Here is a 15703-nt window from a genome sequence, read left to right on the forward strand (position 1 = left end):
GCCCCAGCCCCTCTGCTGAGCCAACTGTGCTGTAATGGAGGGGGCAGGAAAGGACAGATTCCATTACTGGCAAGGAGGGGTGCGACAGGAAAAGTTTGGGCATCACTGTTTTAACTAAGCATTCTAAATGCTTCATTAACTAAAGGTGAAAACAGTATACTTCTCCCCCAATATTTTACTTCCATTATAACCCCTCTCAGTCATCTGCTAAATTTATCTAAATATTGCCCCCCATATTAAATTATTTTGTATGTGCACATCAACAGGAGATTATACCACTTAAATGATCTTCTAATTCTCTCTCAATATTATCTGGAAAGTGGCTGTGGAGGACTGGCCAGTGCCCAACCAGAAAATGAAAGGCAATCGCTTATTTGGATCCACCCGGGAGAAAAAGAGGCATGAGATCTTACATTTTGATTTAGCTAGTGGCCAGCCAAAACAGAATGGTATGCATTACCCTAGGTGCTGCAAGTATAAGAGAAGTAATAAGAAAGGATTTCACTGTTTGATAGCGAAGCACCATTTGATGGGGAGGGACAACCACAAAACCACTATAGGTTGATTCGTCTAGTCCAGGGGTGGGCAAACTTTTTGGCCTGAGGACCACATTGGGGTTGCAAAACTGTATGGAGAGCCGGGTAGGGAAGGCTGTGCCTCCCCAAACTGCCTGCATCCTGCCTGCCTCCTGCCGCCATCGGATCCCTCCCACTTCCTGCCCTGACTGCCCCTCTCAGAACTCCCAACCTATCCAATCCCCACTGCTCCTTGTCCCCTAATCACCTCCTCCTGAGACCCCTGCTCCTAACTGCCCTCTGGGACCTACCCCTGTATCCAACCCACCCCACTTCCTGTCTGCCCCGACCCCTATCCACACCCCCACCCTCTGACAGGCCCCTTGGGACTCCCATGCCTATCCAACCCCCGCCATTCCCATCCCCAGAACACGCCCCCCAGAACCTCTGCCCCATCCAACTGCCCCTCGCTCCCTGTCCCTTATCCAACCCTCTCGCTCCCTTACCATGCCGCTCAGAGCAGCAGGAGCTCACAGCTGTGCCACTCAGTGATGAGCTGCCAAAATCTTAACAACCGTTACCCTATAAAAAGTTCTGATTTAAGGGGGGGGGAATGGGGGTGGGGCTGGGTCAGGGGGAGACATGCCCCACTTGCCCCCCTGGTAACCATAGAACTTGCAGCCCCCTCCCCCCTTACCTTGCTGGCAGCTCAAAGCAGCAGGACCACACAGAAGCTCAGCTGAGCTGCCCAGCTGCTGGCCATGCTGCAGCTCTGCGGGGCGGGGGGGGAGGGGCTGGGAGGAGACATCCTCGTGGGGCCAGGGGCCTGGGACAAATTGTCCCACTTACCCGCCCCTTCCACAGCCCTGGAGCTTGCAGCCCCCTTACCTTGCTGGCAGCCCAGGACTCAGCTGAGCTGCCCAGCTACTGGCCATGCTGCAGCTCTTCGGGGTGGGGGAAACGGGGGAGGGCCCAGAGGAGACATCCTCATGGGGCCAGGCCCCACTTGCCAGGTCCCCTCTGGCCAGCCCTGGAGCTTAAAGCAGGACCCCTCCCACACACACACACACCTTGCCGGGCTGCTCAAGAAGCAGCAGCAGGACGACTCCCAAGCTCAGCTGAGCTGCCCAGCTGGTGCTGGCGGCTGGCCATGCTGCAGCTGGGAGGAAGCAGGGGAAGGGCCAGAGGAGCCTCAGCCTCCCCAGCTGGGACTCCTGGGAGCAACAGTTCTTTGCCCACCCCCTGGCCCTTTAACAACCGTTTCTCCACAGAGGTCTAATTTTAGCAACTGGTTCTTGGGAACCTGTGGGAACCGGCTCCAGCTCACCACTGGCGCCGCCTGGCCGGAGCCAGCCACACTGCCGCACTGCCCCGAAGGAGCACGCTGCCCAGCAGGAGCGGTGGCCCAGAGCACTAGCAGCGCAGCGAGCTGAGGCTGTGGGGGAAGGAGGACAGCAGGAGAGGTGCCAGGGCCTAGCCTCCCTGGCAGGGAGCTCAAGGGCCGGGCAGGAAGGTCCTGCAGGCTGGATGTGGGCCACAGGCTGTAGTTTGCCCACCTCTGATCTAGCCTGACCTCTTGAATACACAGGCCTCTGTGGTAATCTTCGCAGAGTTCCTTCCAGTACAAAGAAAAGAGAAGGTTGAAATGAGAGCCCAATGGTTGCACTGATAGTGTAGAGGGCAGATGATTGCTACTATAAGGTCGGTGCATAGCTGGTTGGAAAATTGTTCCCAGAAAGTAGCTATCAGTGGTTCACAGTCAAGCTGGAAGGGCATATCGAGTGGAATCCCACGGGGATCAGTTCTGAGTCAAGTTCCGTTCAATGTCTTCATCACTGATTTAGATAATGGCATAGAGAGTACACTTACAAAATCTGCAAACACCACCAAGCTGGGAGAGGTTGCAAGCACTTTGAAGGATAAGATTAAAATTCAAAATGATCTGGACAAACTGAAGAAATGATCGGAAGAAAATATAATGAAATTCAAGAAGGACAAATGCAAAGTACTCCACCTAGGAAGGAACAATCAGTTGCATACATACAAAATGAGAAATGACTGCCTAGGAAGCAGTACTGAGGAAAGAGATCTGAGGGTCATAGTGTCATAAGAACAAACAAAAAAACAAACCATCATTCTTGGATGTATTAGCAGGAGTGATGTAAGCAAGACATGAAAAGTGATTCTTCCTAATTCTGATTAGGCCTCAACTGAAGTATTATGTCCAGTTCTTGGTGCCACACTTCTGGAACAATGTGGACAATTTGGAAAAAGTCCAGAGAAAAGCAACAAAAATCATTAAAGGTCTAGAAAACATGACCTGTGAGGGAAGATTGAAAAAATTGGGTTTGTTTAGTCTGGAAAAGACAAGACTGAGAGGGGACATGATAACAGTTTTAAAGTACAAAAGAGAGTGTTAAAGGAGGAGGGAGAAAAATTATTCTCCTTAGCCTCTGAGGATAGGACAAGAAGCAATGGGCTTAAATTTCAGCAAGGGCGATTTAGGTTGGACAGTAGGAAAAACTTCCTACTGTCAGAGTGGTTATAAATTGCCTAGGGAGGTTGTGGAAATGCATCATTGGAGATTTTTAAGAGCAGCTTAGACAAACACCTGTCAGGGATGGTCTAGATAATACTTAGTCCGGCCATGAGTGCAGGGGGAACTAGATGACCTCTCAAGGTCCCGTCCAATCCTACGATTCTACAATGCTATGATTCTAGGATTTACAGAACATTGGGATACTGTTTGTGATTAGGTGACAGTGTGGATGATAGCATCTTGGCTTAGGCAGATAGTGTGCTGTCTTCCTGCGTGAAAGCTGGAAGAGTTTACTTGGTGAGTTTCAAACCAACTAAATTATAGGATGGTGTGACACTGGCAGGATAGAAGCTAGCTCTTGACAAGGCTGCAGGCATTAGCTAAGAACTGACAGACTCATAGCTTGAAACCAGACCAGTTCACTTTTGTGTTAGTGTTGCTCAAAATAGGTATTCGTCTTATAAGAATGTATTTAGTGTTTAGACACTATAGGATGTTTGTAAGGTGATGAATGCACTAATCATATTTGTAATTTCTGTTTTCCATGCTATAAGGAAACATGTACATTTTTCTTGATAACTTTGACAATGTTTTCTCTAAACATATGACCTCAGATCGGAAGAGTGATTTCCCCTCCCCCATCTAGAACTACAATCAAAATCAGATGGGCCATCAAGGAACATCATAATACAATGGATTGCATTGACTACAATGCCGAATACAATGCATCGGTGAGGCCTCATCTGGAGTACTGTGTCCAGTTTTGAGCCCCACATTACAAGAAGGATGTGGAAAATTGGAAAGAGTCCAGTGGAGGCCAACAAAAATGATTAGGGGACTGGAACATATGTCTTATGAGGGGAGGCTGAGGGAACTGGGATTGTTTAGTCTGCAAAACAGAAGAATGAGGGGGTATTTGATGGCTGCTTTCAACTACCTGAAAGGGCGTTCCAAAGAGGATGGATCTAGACTGTTCTCAGTGGTACCTGATGACAGAACAAGGAGTAATGGTCTGAAGTTGCAGTGGGGGAGGTTTAGGTTGGATATTAGGAAAAACTTTTTCATAGGAGGATGGTGAAGCACTGGAATGGGTTACCTAGGGAGGTGGTGGAATCTCCTTCCTTGGAGGTTTTTAAGGTCAGGCTTGACGAAGCCCAGGCTGGGATGATTTAGTTGGTGTTGGTCCTGCTTTGAACAGGGAGTTGGACTAGATGACCTCGTGAGGTCCCTTCCAACCCTGATATTCTATGATTGTTTACTTGGAAATGCTACGTGCAAGGAAACTTGCCTGTGGACTTGGAGGCTTAATGAAGGAAATAAAACAAAGACAGATTGAAAATTTTCCATCTTTTTGCAGTGTGAATGCTCATAGAACCAGAGCCACCAAACTGAAGCCAGAGATCCCCAAGGGCTGGCTTCTGGGTCTGCCCTGAAAGACACTTTGAGTTGACAGATCACTACAACTCTGTCACTCTTGGGATTTAGACTGCAACTCATTTGTGCATATGTTTGCTTGCTTTAAGCTGTAACCAGCTTTTATTTCTTTTTTTCCCCCAGTTAATAAACCTTAGATATTTTATTACAGGATTGGCTACAGATGTTGTCTTTGGTGTAAGATCTAAGGTACCAATTGATCTGGGGCAAGTGACTGGTCTCTTGGTACTCAGAGAAACCTGAGTATAGTGTGATTTTTGGTGTAAGTGACCATTTATCACTAAGTCCACTTTGTCTGCGTGTCAAGATAGACTGGAGAGTCTAAGGGGACTGTCAGTGACTCTGTGGTCAGACTGTTATAGTGATCCAGAAGTTCATGTTTGTTTCTGGCTTGGTGAAATCTAATTATAAAACATGCCACCAGGTTGGGGTGTCTGCCTTGTTTTTGACAGTCTGCCCGGAGGTAGGCACTCACGGTCTTCAGTCACTCCAGGATGTGTGACAGATGGCCAGGGAGGAAGAGATTTCGGTTAACTCAAAATCTGCACGTAAAGCCAATTTCATTAAAAAAAATAAAATAAAATAAAGATGTGCTGCCACAAAAGTGGCAAAAGATTATAAAAAGGAGTATTAAAGGAAAACACTGAAGTAATGTGTAATATATTCTAGCTACTATATCTAATTATGAAGACTAATTCACATGAGTGTTTTAATATCTTAACTATAAAGAAAATAAACAATGCAGATATCTTGACAGTTTGATGGTGCAAAAAAGAGACCAAACAGCTTCATTTTTTAAAAGGTTTGGAAACTAGAAAGCTCTACTTTTAAAATTCTTTAACTTACAATAATCACTAACCTTTACACAAAATATATACATTTGTCACAAGTGGTCCTAGGCTTGAAGTAGGAGCACAATACCACCCTCCCTATGTGCTCCTAAGTGGTTACATCAGTCCATAAAGGCCTCCTCTCTGGCTGTTCACAATGTTCACCAATGTGCCCACCTCCTGCTCCCATACATGTGAAAGTCTCTATCCTTTGTTCTCACAAAGATTTATGCAAAACACAGCAAGCTGCTATCATCACGGAAAAAATGTTCCTCCTCAGCATCTAGCCTCGACATCAGGATCCTCCAACTACTTATCAGTCTTCCAAATGAGCATGCCATAATCCATTCTACAACTATTCAGGGTAGAACTGAAATGTTCCTTTTCCCTAGCTCATTGGCCAGCAAAAGGCTCTGCAAGCCAGGGGCAGAGGATAAGCTGGATCTCCCAGAATGACTGGAGGAATGGCAATCCCATTAAACATCCGCATAGACTATGAGTGACAAAGTTCTATTTGTTACTCAATTAAGAAATCCAGAGCTTCTAAAGATACTGGCATCATGGACTTTTGTGGACCACACCACATAATATTGATAAACCATCACCAGAGAGAAATACCCCTTTCTGATGATGTACTCCAAGACGTGATGTTGGGGGCAAAGAATAGGCACAAGGGTCCAACCAATGACTTGTATACAATTAGGGGACAAACCATGCAAAGCCCTTAAATAACCTGCACATTGACTAGCCATATGTCCCAGCGGGACAGTACCTTCTTAATAAACAGCAGCCTTAATAGCAACCTCCATTACAACAGCCGTGATGGTTGATCCACCTACACCAAACTGGTTAGTAACTAACTGGTAGCAATCAGGGGTGTTTTGCTTCCAGAAAGGGATGGTCATGTCCTTTCCTGCGCTCGGAGGAGTGTTCCTATAGCTGGTCCACCACTGTAGCTTTGGGGTGAGCACTGCACTTAGTTCCAGGAAAGTGGCTTTTGACATACTGGAGCTGTGCTGCCATTGCAGGTCATCTCAGGTCTGCAGCACTATCCTGTCCCAGTACTAGTTGGGAGAGCCCCCAAAGTGGCACTCCACCAAGTGAATCAGCTCCAGGAAAAGATGTAGAAGTGTCTGATGGTTTTCAGCCTCCCCATGTGCCCTCAGCACCCTGATTCTAAAGGCACTGCATTACTTTAGATAGTATACCAGCAGTCTGTTTAGAGTCATGACCTTGAGGAGTGCAGCAATCATTTCCCCCATGCTGGCTGACAGCACTTTGAAAATGGTGTAGAATTGCAGAGAGGAGGAGGAGGACAGAATGAAACAAGAAGAATCATAAGAATTATTCTGTTTGACCCCCAAACCCAGAATTCCATTGCCTTCTGGGTAGAAATCCCAGCATGTGGTGTGTAAAAAAATTCCAGAATCATACACAGCAGAGGCTGAGCAATGCACCACAGATATCTAACCGCAATGCTGAGCATTCATTTCAAAACTGCTGTGCTGTGTCCCCAAAGATACATGGTAAAATTAGCTTGATCTTAGATGACTACTTAATGAAGATACACAAAACCCTCGCTGAGTTAAAACTGTAGGCATGTCCGTATTGAGCACACACACCTAAACGGGGTGGGGCATTTCTAAAATGACTTTGAAAAATCCTTTAAAATACTTGGTCAAAGTCAAAGGCAGTCCTTGATAAGTCAATGGAGATGCACCCTTCTACACCATGTTTTAAAAGCTATAATACAGAAATATTTCTCCCTCTCCACAGCATCCAATATCAGTCCATACACCTCAACCACCCAATACCACTATAGACACTCCTGTGTCACTGCATCATTCCCATCACCCACTTCAATACTGTTCTTGGCTAAAATACCCATGTGTGAGTGTCATCTCTCCTCTCACCCCCATCTAGTTCAGTTTTGCATATGGGTTTTGCACCTTCCCTGCAGTATAAGTGACTTTTTTAGTGGGTCCATGAGAAACCCCTCTATTTCTCTTCCCTGTCTCTTGGTGCTCTCACTTGCCTGCTGTCTCTTCAGCTTTGCTTTCATCATTGTTTACCTATAAGAGCAGCAATCTCTAGAAAAGTACAGGGAAGAGATTGCAAGTCAGTGCATATTGTAACAGGGCTGCAGTTAACCCTTCTGTATAACTACTGCTAATTTGTGAGAAGGCATTCAGTGGTATTACATGGGCACTTAGAGCACATGCAAAGGTGAAGATATTTACTAAAGTTAATGCAAGTATTTTATGTACTCAGGTAATTATGTAGTCAACAGATGTAAGAAACACCCTTTTCCTTCAACTGCAAAGGTCTGAGGCTGTTTGACAGCATATTACCATTACACCAGTCGTCTCAAAGGAAATGGTCATATCAAGATGGCCATATAGCCAGAGTTCATCTGTGCTCATATCTTTTAAAGGAAGACAGAATGAACTAGTCAAGAAGAAATATTAGAATCCCAATTGTCAAATCTTCAAATGATCCCCAAAACTATAGGTGAATAGATCCCTCTCCCAAGAGCAAGCAGATATGCTTTATCTGAGAGGGATTGTGGAAAAAGGCTTTTTGTGAGTCACATTTGTTTGACAAGGTCACGTCCAATATTCTAGGAACCTATCTTCATAGAAATGTCAGGCTGGAAGGACCTCAAGAAGTCATTAAGTTCAGTGCCTCCCTGCGCTGAGGCAAGACCAAGTAAACCTAGACTATCGCTGACAGGTGTTTGTCAAGTCTGTTCTTTAAAACCTACTAGGACAATCTCCCTTTGAAACCTATTCCAGTGCTTAACTATCCTTATATTAACTAGCTATAAGGAAAAACTATCTAACCTAATTCTCCCTTGCTGTAGATTAAACCCTTTGCTTCCTGTTGTACATGGAGAACAATTGATCACAATCCTCTTTATAACAGCCCTTAACATATTTGAAGATTTATTTGGTCTCACTTCAGTCTTCTTTTCTCAAGAGTAAACATGCTCCTTTTTAACCTTTCCTCAGAGACCAGGTTTTCTAAAACTTTTATTATTTTTGTTACTTTTCTCTGGACTCCCTCCAATTTGTCCAAAATTTCTTAATGTGACACCTAAAACTGGACACAGTACTCCAACGGAGGCCGCACCAGTGCTAAGTAGGAGTGGGACAATTACCTTCTGTGTCTTACAAATGACACTCCTGTGTACACACCAGAATATTAGCCTTTTTCACCATTGTATTACATTGTTGACTAATTCAATTTGTGATCCACTATAACTCCAGATCCTCTTCAGCACTACTACCATCTAGCCAGTTATTCCTCATTTTGTATTTGTGCATTTGATTTTTCCTTCCTAAGTGAAGTACTTTGCACTTAACTTTATTGAATTCTGACCAGTTCTCCAATTTGTGAAGGTCATTTTGAATTCTAATCCTGTCCTGCAACATGTATTCCACCTTCTAGGCATCTTTTCATTCCTAGGGGTTTAGATTAGCAGTTTATAAATTTATCGTAGCAGAATCTATAGTTAAATTGTAGTTTTATTATATAAAGATATAGGGTGAAATCCTTGCCCATTGAAATCAGTAGTTTTGCCATTGATTTAAACTTGACCAACATTTTACCCATAATGTTTGAACGTATTTAATAAACTGTTTTATATGTCAGAGATAGTAGACATCTTTTATAGGCTTTCATCCATTGTTCTAGACTAAAGGCAGTTTATTCTGAATGCCCACAGATTTTACAAATAAGAAATAATTTAATATGCAAATTTTTAATTTAACTCATTTGCCATTGTGTTTAAACAAAGGACTTTTCAGTTTACAAATAAAATATTATACACACATGCACTTATTGACCAGCATCCAAGTCCAATTGAACGTAGTTTTAGTACTGTAAGTAGGAAGCCCCTAAACATTAAGTTGACAACAAATTCTGTCAGCTGGCATTCACAAAGAATCTTTTTTCATAATTTCACTGTCACCAAACATTCTCTTCAGCTCCTTCATTGCACACTTTTCTACGTAAGCCTTGAAGCAACAGTTAAACATGTAGCTTCAATTTGTAGAACAGTGGGTTCATATCCACTTACTAGCTCCTCAGAAAAACTTCTCAGAAACACCAGGCATGTTTCTTTAAATGCACAAACCTATCGGGTCAGGATTTTCTGCAGAACTATACCCAAGTTGTTCTATATGGAGTGTTTTTCTACTTATATTAAGCCACCCAATTCATTCTGAAAATTAGTATTCTTTTACCAGTCATACATATAGTTTCTATTGTAGGTTATGGAAAACTTCAGCTAAAAAACTGAAAAAATTCTATGGATGTTGCCTTAGGAACTCTGGGAGTGTGGAACATGTATAGATAATAGCTGGCAAAACAGAACTGGAAGATAAACATTCATTCATCCTAACCACATGGCAGGCATTAACTCTTGGACATAGTAGGCATCAACTCTTTTAATCAAGATAATGTGAAGGACCCACTCATGTTCTGCTTCCACTAGTGGAGCAGATCCAGGCTGGTTGATGTGTCCTGAGGAGCAGCGAGAGACAATTTATGTATAGGAGTTCTGGGTCCAAGCCATGCTTCCCCTGCTCCAAAACCTGATTGGATTGACAATATCCCTATGCCAGATACAATAAGGAAGAACAGCTTCCTGGAACAGACTTAACATAAGAGCTATTTTCTTTACTCACCAGACAAGGTAATATCACTTCTACAATATAAAGACTGCAATTACTAAAGTAAATGAGGGAGAGCACTAGCATCAGACAGGATCAGATAAGTCACAGTACTTTCCAAAGCGACACCCACCACTGAAACAGAACCTCCATACACACAAATATAGACACTTCCCCCCTTCCCAAATCTCCACACAATATGATGGAAGTTCTCACACAATGTAGATTGCCATACACAGCTGATGCAGATTTGTGACAACTGATGCAGATCCCCGACACAGTTCCCTGCCTCCCAGTGATACAACACCCCCCACATTCCTCACAGACCCTCCTTACCAGCTGACAGTCTCTTTGCTGCTCCTCTTCCCCCATGAAGAGAGCAAATGTTTCAGCTGCTCTCCTATGAGAATAAATAGTATTACTAACCTCAAAAGCTTTAAAAAGCAAAACCAACCAACCAGGGATCATCCCCAAAATTATTTGGAGGCAAAATCATGATTTTTTTTTAAAAAGAGAGACTAAAAAGCTTGATTTGAAGTATTTTTCTCCTCTGCCAATGCGTGCGAGAGAATTTCAGGTTGAAAAATTGACCTTCAATGCACACAGAAATGAGACCAACACCTACAAAATCTCCACCAAGCATTCTCAAAACTACAATACCCGCACGAGGAAATAAGGAAACAGATCAACAGAGCCAGACGTGTACCCAGAAGCCTCCTACTGCAAGACAAACCCAAGAAAGAAACCAACAGGACTCCACTGGCCATCACATACAGTCCCCAGCTAAAACCTCTCCAACGCATCGTCAGGGATCTACAACTCATCCTGGACAATGATCTCACACTTTCACAGGCCTTGGGTGGCAGGCCAGTCCTTGCCCACAGGCAACCTGCCAACCTGAAGCATATTCTCATCAGTAACTGCACACCGCACCGTAGTAACTCTAGCTCAGGAACCAATCCATGCAACAAACCTCGATGCCAACTCTGCCCACATATCTACACCAGCGACACCATCACAGGACCTAACCAAATCAACCACACCATCACCGGTTCATTCACCTGCACGTCCACCAATGTAATATACGCCATCATATGCCAGCAATGCCCCTCTGCTATGTACATTGGCCAAACTGGACAGTCACTACAGAAAAGGATAAACGGACACAAATCAGATATTAGGAATGGCAATATACAAAAACCTGTAGGAGAACACTTCAACCTCCCTGGCCACACTATAGCAGACCTTAAGGTGGCCATCCTGCAGCGAAAAAACTTCAGGACCAGACTTCAAAGAGAAACTGCTGAGCTTCAGTTCATCTGCAAATTTGACACTATCAGCTCAGGATTAAACAAAGACTGTGAATGGCTTGCCAATTACAAAACCAGTTTCTCCTCCCTTGGTTTTCACACTCAACTGCTAGAACAGGGCCTCATCCTCCCTGATTGAACTACCTCATTATCTCTAGCTTGCCTGCATATATATACCTGCCCCTGGATATTTCCACTACATGCATCTGACGAAGTGGGTATTCACCCACAAAAGCTCATGCTCCAAAACATCTGTTAATCTATAAGGTACCATAGGATTCTTTGCTGCTTTTACAGATCCAGACTAACATGGCTACCCCTCTGATACAGAAGTGTGTGCCTCTCTCTTTTTGGCAGCTCAGATGGAGACTCTCCTGGCTATCACCTCTAAGATAGGGGAAATGCCTTCCATTTCCTCTATTATTGTCTTACTCTCTCTCCCCTAGTTTCCCACCTTCTCTCCCCACACCAATATTCCCCTCTTGTACAAGGGCTATAAAATGGAGCTGGAAAATGGATATCCAGGAAACACAAAGCACTTTCTCTCCGTCTCAAGGTTTCCAATTATTTTTCAATAAAGATTTATGTGAGATGTGAAGATTTTCTAACATAAGGATGTCTTTACAACATCAAGCAGATCTATCTTTGCTGAGGGCAGCCTGACATCAGGCCCTTTGGAAATAACGGGAGAAGGTGGCCAATTTTACTAGGAAATTCTAAGCATAGAATCACAGAATATCAGAGTTGGAAGAGACCTCAGGAAGTCATCTAGTCCAACTCCCTGCTCAAATCAGGACCAATCCCCAGACAGATTTTTGCCCCAGATCCCTAAATGGACCCCTCAAGGACTGAACTCACAATACTGGATTTAGCAGGCCAATTCTGCATAACTTAACATCTATCAGCAGAACTTTCAGTCACAGGACTACAGCCATTCCAGAAACAGCATGTGGAACAGAGTTTCCTTCAACCCTACTTCTCCCTTCAGACACTAATTTGGAATGAGGGTAGGGCACACTTCCAAGAGCTTAAAGTCCTTAGTCTTGAACAAGTGTGTTGTATCAACCAGGCAAGGTACTAACACACTTCAACAGGATTTTATTTTTTAAAAGTGGAAACCTCTTTACCAAGCTGCTGCTGCACCCTCTGTAACTCACTCTGTCTCCTCAACTCCTCCCCCCTCCTTCCTGTTTCCTGTCCTTTCAGACTCCCAACAGCCAGTGCTCTCAGTTCTAATAATCACAAGCAACATCTAAACACCACAAAGTGGGAAGATACACTGGACATAAATGTCCAGTGTAAGAGTCAAAAGTATCTGTTAAAGACTATAATGGAGGAAAAATTCCAGAGTTGGGAGAGTCAGCATACAGAGGAAAAGAGATAAACCAAGAGAGTTTGTGGTGCTACACAGAGGCAAGCAATGATCTTAGGCCTATTTATGTGTGAGCTGCTTCGTGTCTTTAACAGAATGTATGACACAGAGGCAGAAAGACAACCTAGAATCGGATATGAAAGTGTTAATGTCATATGCAGATGTATTCACAGGAAACAGGTGCCTCCCAGTAACATGCAAGATACAGATCAGAGACGATGCAGAACCAGTGGCACATGCTACATAAAATGTTCCTCTTCTAGCCTCTGTCTTAAGGATTGTGGACCTGCAAAACATGACAGCAAATGCTATCATTTGGAGAATAGAACAGCCAGCAGATTGAATTCACTCGTTAGTAATTGTAGAGAAAAGAGGAGGGGGATGACAGCTGTGGATGAACCATAAGAACTGAACAAAAGCATAAAAACAGAATACTTCCACATACCCACAAGGAGTGAACTGTTGTCTGATATGGCAAGAACCAAATTCTTCATCAAATTAGATGAATTGGTGGATTTTGGTAGATCCTCTTGGACACAGTGCTCTGATATCTGCATTTTCAACTCACCATTTGGAAGATACTGATTCCCAAAACTGTCTTTTGGAATACGAATGGCTCCAGAAATATTTCACTGTACAATAAGCCAGATGCCAGAGGGTCTGGCAGGCATGTGAGGTACATTGATGACATGGCACTGCCATTGAACATCAACAACTACTGAGAGGAGCATTCCAGTCTCTAGTCAGGCTTCCAATGTTCCAGGCTTCTCTCAGCCTGGGAGCATGTCTACGCTACCTGCCGGACCAGAGCGCAGCGATTGATCAAGCAGGGCTCAATTTATCATATCTAGTCTTGACATGATAAATCGACCCCTGAGCGCTCTCCTGTCAAGTCCTGTACTCCACAGCCACGAGAGGCGCAGGCAGAGTTGATGGGGGAGAGGCAGCAGTCGACTCACCAGGGTGGTGGTTTGACAAAGTGGGTATTCACCCATGAAAGTTCATGCTCCAATACGTCTGTTAGTCTATAAGGTGCCACAGGACTCTTTGCTGCTGCTTTTACAGATTAAGTCTTCCAGGAGGTGTAGAGATGCCACAGACTCTGGAAGCAGTCTGTGGTTTCCCAGGATACACATCCCGCTGGGAGCGGAGACAAAGAAGGACAGAGCAGTTGCAGGCTGCAGCTACCCTCAAGTAGTAGGCAGTTCTGTTACATCATTCTGTACATAATTCCTGTTCATAATTAAGTTTATCCTGAAACAGGCCTGGCCATCAGTAAAATACTGCAGCTACTTCTCTCTAACAGTGTCTAGATGAGAGCCACAGGGGAAGGAAGAAAAGGACCAAAGAGGCTTTAAAGGAGCTGAATGTGCATTCCTTCAAGTCACACACCCAGGAGTCTGGTTTGTATTGAGGCAGCAGCTGAATCTACAAGTCTCCAGTATCACCCAAGGGCAGTGTTGCTGTAAGTACAGATACAAAGGACTCTAGTATAAGTGCCAAGTAGTCTATTATAGAAGTACTTATACGTAAAAGTATGCTGTGGAAATAGAACTTGCGTATTTATATGTAAAAGTATGAAGAACAAGTGCAAGTACTTTCAGCTCCCATATTCCCTGCAATTGTCTGGCAAGAAAATGTCAACAAACACATAGTGGAAAAGTTTCCCCACTGCCAGTTGTAGTGACCAACCAGAAGGGAAGCAGGTGGGGCTGCCACCCTCCTTGGCAAGGCCAATAGAAAAAAGCCCTGGCAGCCAGAACTCAAAGCATGAAGCTCCCAAGATGGGATAGTGAGTTCTGGGAGCCCACCAGAATCCCAGACAGTTGGGAGGGATGTGATTGTTCAAACAAACTATTTTGAAAAAGTTCTTGCAGATTTTAAAAGTTACTTATGCTTCAAGTACCTTTAAAGTGTACTTAAATACAAGTTCCAAGTACAGAATATTTCAAGAATTTATTTACAAGTATGTAGAGTACTTCAAATACTTAAATATGTAAGTACATGGGAGCACTGCATAAGAGAAGTTAGAAAGATAGATGCCCCAGCTCCCACTCTTCCTCCTCCCCTTAGTGTTGCTAACTCTCAATAATTAATTGTGAATCACTTGATTTTGCTTTCTGCTGCAGGAGTTTTTGCTAGAGCTCCTGTTTTCAGGCAATTTTAGAGCACGTGCCAGAGATATCTTGTCCCTGAACTCTAACCTCCCTATTACAGTTTCCTGACCAGTACCCTCTCTCCTGTTGACCTCAGCCGTGTCTCCTTTCATGCCCAGGTCCTCACCAGATACCACCTTATCCCAATTCCATCCCATTCTTCCTTTCCAGCACCCTGAATTCTCTTTTACACCCACAATCTGCTATGCTCCTGCTCCTCTACCACTAGATTGGTTGTCTGGGACTTCCTTATTATCTCCATTTTCTGATCCTTTGCCTGGACATTTCCACCAGTTACTGAGGACCTGGCACTTCAGGGCCATCACTGCTCTAAGTTCTGTGTGCCCTCTGGTTCTTTGTCCTTCTCCTGGTTATTCTAGTAATTCTACAGATCATTCTGTGGAGGGCCCCTTGGACATGGATCGTATGTATAGTGGTCAAGGTCTGCTGTATATTTACTGCCTTGTACCACAACCAGTGACACTCACAGTTGCTGCACCTTTCTTGCCTTCAGTACATTCAGAATTGACATGTATTGAAAATTCTTGTTATAGAAATGTTCATCTTCAAAATGCTGGAGTCTGAAAGCTAGTATCTGCTATTTTGTCTGTTAGAAACTAATAAAAACAGCCTTTCCGTGGACAAACTGGAATGCCTTCATTGATGCTTTTAATAGCATATGCATCACTTTGTGGAGGTTCTGGGAGAATGAAACTTCACAAGCAGAGTTCATTTTGTTCATAGTTGTTCTTGCTAGGCCTTAATTAGCAGGCTCTGCATAAACCATTTATTAGTCTCTTCTGATCTCCTGGGAAAAAATCCTGAACCTATTGAAGTCAATGGGAATTTGATCATTAACTTCAATGGAATC

General features: G+C 43.8%; 1 long non-coding RNA gene across 2 annotated transcripts in view; it reads right to left on the bottom strand.

Annotated features, from left to right (window-relative positions):
- The window catches only part of LOC115645179, a 29264-nt gene extending 15689 nt beyond the window's left edge, over positions 1-13575 (bottom strand). For both annotated transcript variants that reach the window (XR_003998674.1, XR_003998675.1), the window contains exon 1: positions 13122-13575. This is a non-coding gene — a long non-coding RNA (uncharacterized LOC115645179). The remainder of the gene's footprint in view (positions 1-13121) is intronic.
- Between the last annotated feature and the right edge of the window lie 2128 nt (positions 13576-15703).

This window comes from Gopherus evgoodei, chromosome 2 (assembly GCF_007399415.2).
Source record: "Gopherus evgoodei ecotype Sinaloan lineage chromosome 2, rGopEvg1_v1.p, whole genome shotgun sequence".
Taxonomy (NCBI): Eukaryota; Metazoa; Chordata; order Testudines; family Testudinidae; genus Gopherus; species Gopherus evgoodei.